The sequence below is a fragment of the Amblyomma maculatum genome, chromosome 5 (genome assembly GCF_055883805.1).
Source record: "Amblyomma maculatum isolate TAMU_Amacu chromosome 5, ASM5588380v1, whole genome shotgun sequence".
In the NCBI taxonomy this organism is placed as follows: domain Eukaryota; kingdom Metazoa; phylum Arthropoda; class Arachnida; order Ixodida; family Ixodidae; genus Amblyomma; species Amblyomma maculatum.
Window position 1 is genome coordinate 24,482,050 of NC_139348.1, and position 12,048 is coordinate 24,494,097.

Sequence of the window (12,048 nt, forward strand, 5' to 3'; positions counted from 1 at the left end):
TACTTTCTTGTTTTCTCATAAATGGAGGTGGGAAAAGAGCAAGCCACAGAAATAACTGACTACTATCAGAGCGAGGTTCATGTCTCTGTCGAGGAGGCTTCCTTTACTTCAGGACAGGCCGGTGAGAGAAAATTGATGTAACTGCGTTTGGCCTGGTTTTTTTTCGAGTTCGTGTAATATTGGCGGCTCAAACTGGTCTTCAGTGAAATGTAGCTAGAACATAGAGCGATGAGTTAATCACTCAGGCTAGGTGAAAAAGAAATATTGCATACAATTGAAATGAGTAATATGTTACAGTGTTAATAATTGTTGCTCGCAAAATGTTCCCCTATTTTTACATCATAACTATAATCATTATTGATTGTTTAAGCTTCGTAAATACAGAAAATTGATGCAATGATTCCGGTTGATTTGACATCGATGGGATAACTTTTCTCGCAATAAATGAATACGCGGAATCTCGGTTTTAGAGCTCCAGCTTTCAAAGCGAAGGTAACCTGCCAACGCCTAGTAGTCATGGTCAAAGTGAAGAGTGTGTGATCATATGAACACCTCCTGCACATTGGCCGTATCCCTGATAAAACGAACGCATATTTTTTAACCCACGCGTGCGTCGAAGCATGGCAACACATTCAAGAATTGAAAAAAAAAATGCCGTACGACCTAACTATAGTGCAGATTACCCGCAAAACCTCGGGTTTACTTGCCAAATAGTTTTTCAGGGCCAGCATTAATTGCTCCCGAGTAACCGACGCACACTACAAGTACAAGCTGGAAAGGCTAGCTCCTCTACAAGCCCGAATTTTGATTCTTAGTGAAGGAGGCCAGGGATCCTAGCATAATCGCGACAAATGCAATCGAGAGACTGTAATTTTCCAGTTATCTCTGACAGCGAAAAGCAGACTATAGCGCCCTGTTTCTGACTGTACAGAAGTCGAAGCGTGTTAAATGATGGAGCCTTGGAGCCTCGCAGAATATTCAGCATGCTGCAGAGGAGAACCTTATTTTTATACAATGAACATGCTGCCGCCGCAAAAATATTGGGGAGCAAGCAGGAATAAAAAACGCAGCGTCAGGTGACGCGTTATTAAGGGGAGAAAGGCCCCCGACGTCGCAAACAACTCTGTTCTTTCTAGGAATAAACGTCTTTCGACTAATCTTGTGAATCCATTGACTCGTGCGCAAGCCGTCACGCTTGCCTTGAGATATCATGAATACCGCATAACCATCTTCAGGGCTCTTGCTGCAGTTGTACGCGCAACAGCACGGCATAGAGCTTGCACGCTGCAATAAAAGCACAGCGCGCAATATTCGCTCGCCGAGACTAGGAGAAAAATGGCGCGAAGGAAGAAAACACAAGGAAAACGCCGGACGCGCGTCGGTTTCCAAGGGCAACGGCAGGGAGACCAATCGTCGCTCAGGAAATCGGGCGGAGAGCCGGCCTTCAGCGAAGGGGCGCGCAAGGGGCGAGGGGGAGGCGAGGAGGTAGCGCGGCTGCGGCAAAGTTCAATCGTTGGCGTAACTTTCAAAGTATCAAGGGGCTTTATGTGTTTTTACTCTCTCTCTCTCTCTCTCTTTTGTTTGATATCTGTCGAAAGAGGAAGCATAAAGCTCGAAAGGCGGTGAGAGAAATGAAAGAGGTCCCGTAGGACCGCGCGAGCCCAGAAGGCTGCCGGCCAAGAAAGTTGGCTCCCCCCACCCCTCCCCAAGTCCCATCTCCCCTTCCAACGGACGCCAAGAGTGCCGCCGCAACATTAGGCCGGTATAACCCGCGTCCGGTATCCCCCCCCTCCCCCAAGCATATCCCACAGATCCAAGAAGAAGAAGTTGGCGGGAAGGAAGGGAAGAGTGCGGGGGAGTAGAGTGGGGGCATTGTGAGTAAAGCATGCCAAGCCGGGAAGAAAGAAAGGGCAGTGAAAGTCGCTGCCCTTCCGCGATGACTGCTTCACGGGGAGAAAAGGCTACAAGATGTGAAGTTGAAAGCGGTTTGGAAAATTGCTTTAGTCAAGGCCCTCGGGAGGAGAGGCGACGAAAGGAGGAGAGAATGGAAACCATATGTTCTTTGCGCCAAGCTTGTGAGGAGGAATGCGCAGTTTTGTCCTCGGCTTCGCTAAAACAACGAGAAGTGCGTTCGTAGCTCTTTGGTCGCCTCGACAGTTGGCTCGGCAACGTTATCAGTGGCACGATAATTTCGCTACATTTTTTTTTGTTTATGCAAAATGCGTTTCACCTATGGGTTTCAGTAATAATCACATACGTAAAACAATCTTCAGTTTTCACGGAATCGTTCTCGGTTCGAACAAATGGACATATTTTTTTACTAAAGATGGCGCATAGGGTTCGTGACGGAGTGCTCTTGAAACGTCAGGACGCGCAACTGAGCGATGCAGCAGCCCGTATACTTGCTGTATTCCTATTAAGGAAAAGAAAAGCGAAAACAACCATAACTACGGGTACTTCAAGGTTAAAATTCCCATGATATTAATTTTTTTTTCATATGAGGTCGACGTTTAGAGCAAGCAAAAATCCGCATAGAACTAAGCGTGGGCATATAAAGCAGCAAGAAATGCAAAATACTCGACGAGCTAAGACCTGAAGAGCTAAATTGGCAGTAAAGAAAGAATAGAAAGAAAGCAAAGGTCAACATTGAAACTATATTTACGAACTTGGGACAAGGTGTAGTCCTCTGAAAGAAGCGCGGTAAAATCATCTTTCAGCCCGCAGAAGCTGCGCTTGTCAAAGCGGCAGAATATTACAGAGAGGAAACCTAATTCTCAATCATGTGTTAAATTCTTCGAGAGTGGTGTTCTCTAAAAATGCCCCAAAACTGCCTAAATAACGCACTCGCATTATTTTAATATATATGAATTGCCATTAGCTACCTGGTTGACACGATTGGATAGAATTGTTTAGTTCTCTGGAGGGAAACGCCTTCAGGGCGCTGATTATATGGTTGGATAATAAGGCATAGAATGTCTGAAGAATAGTTTCTGATCAGTGCTTAGGAGAACGCTGTCAAAAGCTGTAGTCAAATGCATCATTATGAGCCATGTATTGCAGCTTTTGAAAAAAATTTACTTCCATAGAGAGAATCGTTATTATGCAATTTCAATTTATTTACCATATATGCTGGCGAAACATGAGCGCGCATTCATTGCACTGTATGTAATCGTTTTAAATTTTTTATTTTTTCGTTTGCCTTGCCACATGTAGTGCTGTTGATTTTTGTTTTATTACCTTCCACATGCACACAATGTTTCGGCAGTGTGCGATTTACGTCGCATTAGAATACGAACAATTCCAGTACAGTTCAGATTTCTTTTCTTGTCAAGTGAATTAGCAAGACATAGCGTAGAATATATGTTGCTTGTACTTTTTCCTTGAGCTGAAATATTTTATGCGCTGCTACACCGATGGCCACAGTCGTTAAGTCTTTGTCTGTTGCTGAAGCCCACAGCAGAGCACTAAAGAGTACAGGAATAAGATGCAAATTCGTGTTTAGTAGATATTAGAACTCGAAGGCCTTGAAAGCAGCCCAACATATCTGTCTATAAGAACAGCTAGTACTGAGGCATGGTATAGTCGGTGCTGATGCTGAATGCCGGAAACAGCTAGCGTAATGGCGAATCATACAGTGAGTGTTTAATTGGCTAGCACGATCGATCTCTCCCACCTCTTCTATCGCTTGAACATATGTAGGGTTTCTTTCTATCGCGTAAAAAAGGCGGAAATAATGATACTACGCGTGCGTGTTTCCGATCATACGTTTACAGGATGTGGATTCACCGGATATATTCGATCGTTTCTGCGTTTACTATCCAAACGTAGCCACTGGTGTTTGTTCAAGCGACTCACACGTTCTGTTGCGTTCTTTGCATTTGAGTACCTTGCATTTCTTGACTGCGCAGGAGTTTTTTCGCGGACACGCATCTATTAAACTTTTGCTTGTCAGATGTGTGCTCGAGCGTGTGCGTATGCTTGTGCACTCGCATGCGTATATATAGGCCACTAGAACGAAATTCCATGCGCGAAGGTTGTTGCCGAGATGTGTTCAGGATCTGTGCGCTGATGTGTCTATCACTTTCAATCATCCTGCTTTGACAAGATCAGAAAAGCAAATCGTTTCCACCGGGAATCGGAATTCTAGCCTAGCTAAGCGCTTTAACCAACTGCTCTATACCCTGGATCGCGAAACAAGCAGCATATATAATTCTCCTTGTCTAAAGTGATGATAGCGACGAGAATGACGCCGCAGTTAGTGGTAATGACAATGATGACAGTATCAATGGTAATGACGCTGCGTTTAGTTGATAACAATACTGACACGTGATTTACCTTATGCAGCGTCATTTTTCTCGCCTTGGCAAATTTCTGCAGTGTAGATTCCACGTGCTGACAGAATTTTTTCAACACTTGCATGGCTGAAGTTTGGAACACTATCTGTGTTAACTACGTCCACGCATGATCGACATCCGGCCCTCTAGTCTGCAGGAATTGTCTGGAAGATATTATATGCAGGATTTTACATAACAATTGTTCATGCCTAAAATTGTAAATATAAGAGTATTTTACCAAAATCGTCAAATATATTCGCAGGTCATCGGCAACAATTAGTAAATCACGGAAAATATATCCAGAAAAATATATTCTACATTTTATTTTCCATGATGGGCACTTCTGTGCATTTTGTGTGGTCAGCTCAGTCAAACAATTTTAAGGCAATCTGTACATTAATCTCAAAATATATATATATGGTGGCCCAAATTACGTATGGCGTATGAATAGCTTCTACAGTTGAACGTAAACTGATGTCCGGGCCAGTGAAAAATTTAGTTGGGACAAAATTAGCCCAAACACACTGTCATATTGGGATACATGCACATTGAAAAATGCCTGTGTCAGTCAGAGCTGATTCTACTGTTTTTTTAGTGCCGCGGCAGCCTGAAATGTGCAGTGGTGACAAGCCATCAAAGGTCGTTAGACAATATTGACTATCAGAAATCATGATATATATAATATAATGATGCCACCAAATCTGACGGGACAATATTCGTCAATCTATGTCAATATATAATCTATGTTGACAAGCCATCCATACTGGCAGAACATTATTGCCCAACCTATGCCATTAGGGGGCAATGCTGACTAGCCATGACAGTCCATCGAACAATATTGAACAATATAATGCAATATGTATACATTGTTGGCGGGCCGCCATGACAGGCGGGTCACCATTGACCAATATATGCCAATATTTCTTTATAGCTGACAAGACAACCATTATGGCCGGACAATATTAACAAAATATATGCCATTATATGTACAATGCTGGCCAGCCATCAAAGGTCATTAGACAATATTGACCACTATGAACCAAGGTATATGCAATGTTGGTATGCCAGCAAAGCTGGTGGGGCAATATTGACCAATGCATGCCAAGATATATTAAATGTTAACAAGACGACCATAATGGCCGGACAATATTAACCAAGCTATGCCATGATATGTTGAATGCTGGTAAGCCATCACAGTCCATCAAACAATATTGACCACTATAAGCCGATCTGTATACATTGTTGGCAGGCCACTATGACTGTCAGAACAATATTTGACCAATGCATGCCAATTGAATGTTGACAAAACAGGCATATTGGCAAAACATTATTGCCCAACTTATGCCGTGATATGCGCAATGCTGGCCAGCCATCAACGCTCATTAGACAATATCGACCAGTACAAACCAAGATATTACAATGTCAGGAAGCCACCAAAGTTGGTTGAACCACTGTATGCCTAGATATACTCAATATTGAGAAGCCGTTGTTATTGACCGTGTTACGACCAAGCATCCGCATTTGCGCGCTCTATTGTTCGCCTGTGGGCATGGATAAGTGCTGTGAATATGTGGTGATGGTCCAATGGCTCTAAGTGAGCCTGTTTCCAGGAATCCTGTTTTGTAAGCCTGTTTTGCTTTGTGGACACTCTGCAAATGCCAAATTGACCCTGCCAAGAGAACGTCTGGAAAAACACAAAGAAACGTCCCCCTGCGGGAAATGCAGGAAGTGCTTTCTTTCTTTTGTTCACCCTTCCAGTCGATAAGCCCTATCGTCCAGTGAGGAATGCCTACTTTCCAAAGGAGACGACAGAGTGACATGTCCGCTGACGTGCAGGACAAGAAAGGAGCATGACGCATACAGCCATTAAGTGATTTCCCAGGAATGCAGGAAAGATTTGCAATTGTCGAAAACGGACAATGCTGGGAGCGGATGCGGCGCCCACGTGCACTTGGGTTTCTGAGAAGTAAACCCACTTGTCAGAACCAGCCTGTGGTTTCTTTGCTGAAGAATAGAAATGTACCTCCTCTCCTCGCCGTTCCCAAACTTTTCCCGCCAACAAGTGATCACGCCCAACGAATTAATGCCGGACCAGTCAGTGCTTCAGACCATCAGTGCAGTGATGTGTTCGATTGGATGCCGATACCTGAGGGGCGTGCCCTGGATTTGGTTGGTCAGCATCTTCAGAGAGGGGCTGGACATAGGGGGTTTTAAGGACGCTGCAGAGCACGAAATGTCGCTCTGAGCCTTGGGTAAACGGCTCATCCAGTCGCTTCTCGCTATGAACTCTTAACGCTTGTCATTTTGCTGATGTACCCTTCTTTTTCATGTAAATAATCCTGTAAATAAGTTTTCTCAAAGTGCCATTTAACCTGCTTGTATATATTTTACCAACTTCGAAGATTCAATCCTTCAAGAACCCGGAGTCTCTGCACGCTACCAAGTGAAGGCCGGGTCGACATAGCCCCAGCGTCACGACAACTGGTGACCAGCGTTGGGATCTGAATCTACAAGCTACAACATCTGGTGATTCGAGGTGGATCAGAATCTACAAGCCACAACATCTGGTGATCGGAGGTGGCATCTCAAGCAACAAGCAGGAGCAACAATCGGCCAACAAGAGAGCAGCTCGGAACATCGATCGCATGTGTGGGTGAGTGCTTGGCTTTTCTTCTGATGTGGACCAGGTTCTAGAACAGGGTTAGATTTTAGAACTGGTAAAAAGTGTTGAAACGCCTTTAGGTTTGGTAGTTTGCACTGTTGTTTTGGAAGTAGCCGACACTCGGAGCGATCATGGACCTACAAAAGCTGCAGAAACCGGAACTGTTGCAATTGTGTGAGGAATTGGGAATTGATACAAGTGGTTTGGCACGAAAACCTTTGATTATAAAGGCAATCACAGATTTGGGAGCCGATGATGAGGAGCTCAGTGAAGCATGGAACCTCATCGCCCAAAAAAAGGAGGAGCAGCTCAGACAGCAGAAAGAGCGGGAAAAAGAGGAAAAGAGGCGTGAGCGTGAACTTGAGAGGGAAAAAGAGGAAAGGGAGCGCGAACGTCAGAGGGAAAAAGAGGAAAGGGAGCGTGAACTTAAGAAGGAAAAAGAGGAAAGGGAGCACGAACGTGAGAAGCTTGAAAGAGAAGCAAAAAAGCTGGACCAAGAAATTGAGCTCCGGAAATTAGAACTAGAGTTGAGCAAGAGGTCGGGCAATTATCCCCAGCTAGCGGTACCTCTTCTCAACAAGGAGGAAGATTTCAAGATGTCAAAGTACATGCAGCCATATGTGATATCAGGGGATATCGGTCTGTATCTGGCTAACTTTGAGCGAACCTGCGAAAAACTGTCCTTCCAGCGAGACACTTGGTCTCAGAGATTATTGACGGTTCTGCCCTGCGAGGCAGCGGAGGTTGTCGCGCGGCTAAGCAAGGAGGACGCGGACAACTACGAGAAGGTCAAAGCTTGCCTTCTGAGAAAGTATAGGCTTAGCGCCGAGGCGTTCAGACAACGTTTTCGGAACGCTACTAAGTCCAGGGACGAGAGTTACCCTGAATTCCTGTACAATTTAAGAGTTAATTTGGGCGAGTGGCTAAAGAGCACTGATTCCTACAGTGATAGGGACGCTGTAGTCGAGCGAATTCTTTTGGAGCAGTTTTATAGCTGCCTCCCAGATGTCGTGTTAGCCCAGGCAGGGGGGGCGCCGTTGCACCCGCGCCGGAACGCTGCCAGAGAAAGCAGTCCAGACACCGAGCTCCCAAGCGACGAAATGAACCCCCGTTTATTCTCGCACTCCGCTTTTATACACTTGCGCCACACTTGCGCCACAGATACACTAGCGCCACTATCGCAGTCGCAGCTGCCAGCCAAGCCAAGCCAAACCAAAACAGATGATAACAGCACATCCCCCTTTTCAAGCACTATTAATTTTACATGCATACACTTCAAAATAACATTGGAACACACCCAAGAAAACACGACAGAACACAGTCACTCCAGCATCAGTCGTCCACGCCCAGCCTTATGGGTTTGCGAACAACTCTTCCAAACCTGGTCGTAGTTACAATTCTAGCTTGAGAATTGCCACCGTCAGTCTCCGTCTGAGTTAGAGGCACCAAAGCTTCCGGAGCTTCGTCAAATTGGCTGTCTACTCCAGTAACCAATCCGGCCCTGCTGGGCTGTTCCTGACTATCCGGAAATTCGTAGTTCCCGCTATCTACCAGGTCTTTTGGGAGACGGTTAAGCATTCTCCTGTTTCGACGGACTTCAACCCCGTTTTCCGTTTGAACACGGTATGAACGCGGCTGTGGTGCTGCTCCGAGCACTGTACCTTTGGTACGGAGATCAGTCACCCACACCACATCACCTGCTTCCAGCTTTGGGAGATTTTTAGACCGGTGACGTCGGTCGAAGTGGCGGCTTTGCTCCTTTCTGACTTTACGGTCCTTGGCTGCCGCTTCTTGCAGACAGCATTGTCCCGGATTGCGGTGCGAAGGCAGCATTGGGACTCTCGTCCTAAGCCTTCTACCCATCAGTATCTCCGCTGGGCTGACGTTCAGAACACCAGGTGTGGCCCTATAAGCCAGCAAGGCTAAGTAAGGGTCGTCCGATTTTAGAATGAGATTCTTAACCGTCTTTACCATACGTTCGACTTCCCCGTTTCCCTGGGGGTGCCTCGGACTCGAGGTGACATGACGGAAGCCATACAGTTTTGCAAATTTCTCGAACTCGGCACTGACAAATTGGGGACCATTGTCGGTCACCACACACTCGGGAATGCCATGTCTCGCAAAAATGCTTTTCATTCGGCTTATCACGGTAGCAGACTTTGTTGACGGAAGAATGGCAATCTCTGGGTATCGCGAAAGATAGTCTACTACGACAAGATATTGCCGTCCCTGAATTTGAAACAGATCGACCCCTACTCTCTCCCAAGGAAAAGAGAGCGTTGGCGATGCAATCATCGGTTCGATCTGTTCTGGCGCATGCCTCGCGCAAACGCTGCACTGTTTCACGAATGACGCTATCTCAGTGCTAAGTCCCGGCCACCAGACAGAACCTTTAGCCACACTGCGGCATCGCGAGATGCCTTGGTGACCGTCATGCAGTTTGCTTAGCGCTTCCTTGCGAAGGGTCTGAGGAATGATAAGCCTCATACCTTTGAGCAGAAACCCGTTCACCAAAGTAATGCATGCACGTTCCTGCCAGTATGGCAGAAGATAACAGGGAACATTTTGTTTCCTGGGCCACCCTTTTTTGCACACTGTGCGCAAGCTTCGACAGACTTCGTCGTTTGCTTGACCTTCTTTTACTCTTTTCAAGAAATCGTCGCCTGTCTCTAAACCCAGTAAACAAGCTTTCGAGTAAGCGGTTACCTCTGAGACAGTTAAACAGCTTTCCACTTTCGTACGAGCTAACGGCGAACGTGAAAGAGTATCAGCAGTGGTTAGCGATTTGCCTGGTACATATAATACAGAAAAACTGTATCGCATCAGGCGCAGACGAAAACGTTGAATTCTTGGCGGCATAGCATCGATTGCCATGTGACCCAACAGCGACACCAAGGGCTTGTGGTCAGTTTCAAAAACAACTTCCAGACCACGTATATACTCATCAAACCTTTCCGCTGCCCACGTCAACGCCAGCGGCTCCTTTTCGATCTGGGAGTACCGTTGCTCGGTTTTGGTGAGCGAACGAGAAGCGAATGCAACTGGTCTACGTTGCCCGTCTTTTTGCTTTTGAAACAAAACTGCTCCCAGACCAAAAGACGATGCGTCAGCTGAAAGAGTGGTTTGTAGCGAAGCGTCGTACAAAGCCATGCATTGCGCTGAACAAATTAGCTCTTTGAGTTCTTGGAACGCTTTTTCCTGATTGCTGTCCCAGACCCAGTCCCTATCCTTGTGCAAAAGAACACGCATGGGAGCAGTCACTTGGGCTAAATGTGGCAGGAAGCGGCCCAAATGATTCGCCATGCCCAAAATGCTTCTAAGCTCAGTAACATTTCTGGGTGCTCTCAAATCTTTTATAGCACTGACCTTCGCTGGATCAGGATGAATACCTTCCTCATTCAAAATGTGACCCAAAAAACGCACTTGCCTAACCCCGAATAAGCATTTCTCTTTGTTTAATGTCACATTTGCCCTTGCTAGGCGTGTGATCACGTTACTTAAACGCTCATCGTGTTGAGCTTTGCTTTCGCCAAACACTAGGACATCGTCCATGAAATTAACGACCCCCGGAAGGCCACCTAGTATCTCAGACATTCTCTTTTGGAAGTATTCCGGAGCGGAGGTAATTCCAAAGGGTAGTCGCGTGAAACAGTATCTACCGAAGGGTGTTAAGAACGTGGTTAGCTCTTCCGAGTCTTTACTGAGTCGCACCTGGTGGAAGCCTGAGTTGGCATCGAGCTTTGAAAACCATTTCGCTCCCGACAGTGACCCTAGAGCTTGATCCACAGTTGGTAACGTAAATCGCTCTCGAACTACGCATTTGTTCAATTTAGTGAGGTCTACGCAAACTCTCAGGTCTCCTGAGGGCTTCACTACCGGAACTATTCCGGCGCACCATTCGGTGGGCCCATCCACTTTCCTGATTATGCCTAAACGCTCCATTTTATCTATTTCGCGCTTCAGGGACTCCCTCAGGGGAATTGGTACCCTGCGTGGAGCGCTTATGGCATGCGGGATAGCGCCAGCTTGTAGCCTGATGGTGTACTGCCCTGGCATCGTACCTAGACCGCGGAACATTTCTGGAAAACGCGTCTCGTACTGCAGGTTTCCCGACTCGACCGCATCTGCAAATTTCACGATACCTAAGACCTCAAGTGCAGGTAATGCTAGAAGGACGTCGCGTAACGGACTGACAACGTAGCATGTTTGATACGCAGTTTTCTCTTTCCATGCGATCTCTGCTACGAATTTGCCTAGTACGTTAAGCTTACTGCCTCCTGCACCTAGCAAGATTTCATCGGTTTTTACCAGTCGGGACGGTAATCCTGGAAACGTTGCTGGTAATACTGACACTTCAGCACCTGAGTCAACCTTTGCAAAAATGGGCACAGAATTAATGCGCACCTGAACAAATCGCGCTTTTCTGCATGCATCTATTGATCCCACGAAAGTCTCTCCAGTTTCCTGGTTGACCGCTGAGACGCGTAGCTCTCCAGTTTCCTGGTTGACCGCTGAGACGCGTAGCTCTCCAGTTTCCTGGTTGACCGCTGAGACGCGTACCTTTCGTTGAGCGGAAGCCGTTGCTTTCTTCAAGCAGGCCTTTGCGAAATGTCCCTTCTTGCCACAGTGAAGACACTTGGCAGCTCTGGCTGGGCACATTGTCCTGGGGTGGGCGTCGCCACTGCAGAAAGGACACCACACCTCCGGCGTTCGTTGCCCATGCTGCCGCACCTCCGGCGTTCGTTGCCCATGCAGACGTCCCTTGTGCCTCTGTTGAACCACCGCGTCCACATTGGGGTCCTGGTCACGAATTTCCGATGACTGATGGCTGTGTTGTCCTCGTAGAGTACTTTGCTGCTGTTGGACGCTTTCCTTTAAGCGAGCCTTCGACAGCGCCGAAGCCAGCGTTAGCTGAGAATCCATTTGCAAAGCTTCCGAGAGCTTTGCGTCGCGGAGCCCGACAACCAGTCTGTCTCGGATCATTCGTTCTTTTAGTTCACCGTAGTCGCAACGTTCCGCCAAGCCGTGTAGCGCAGTGACGAACTGGTCTAC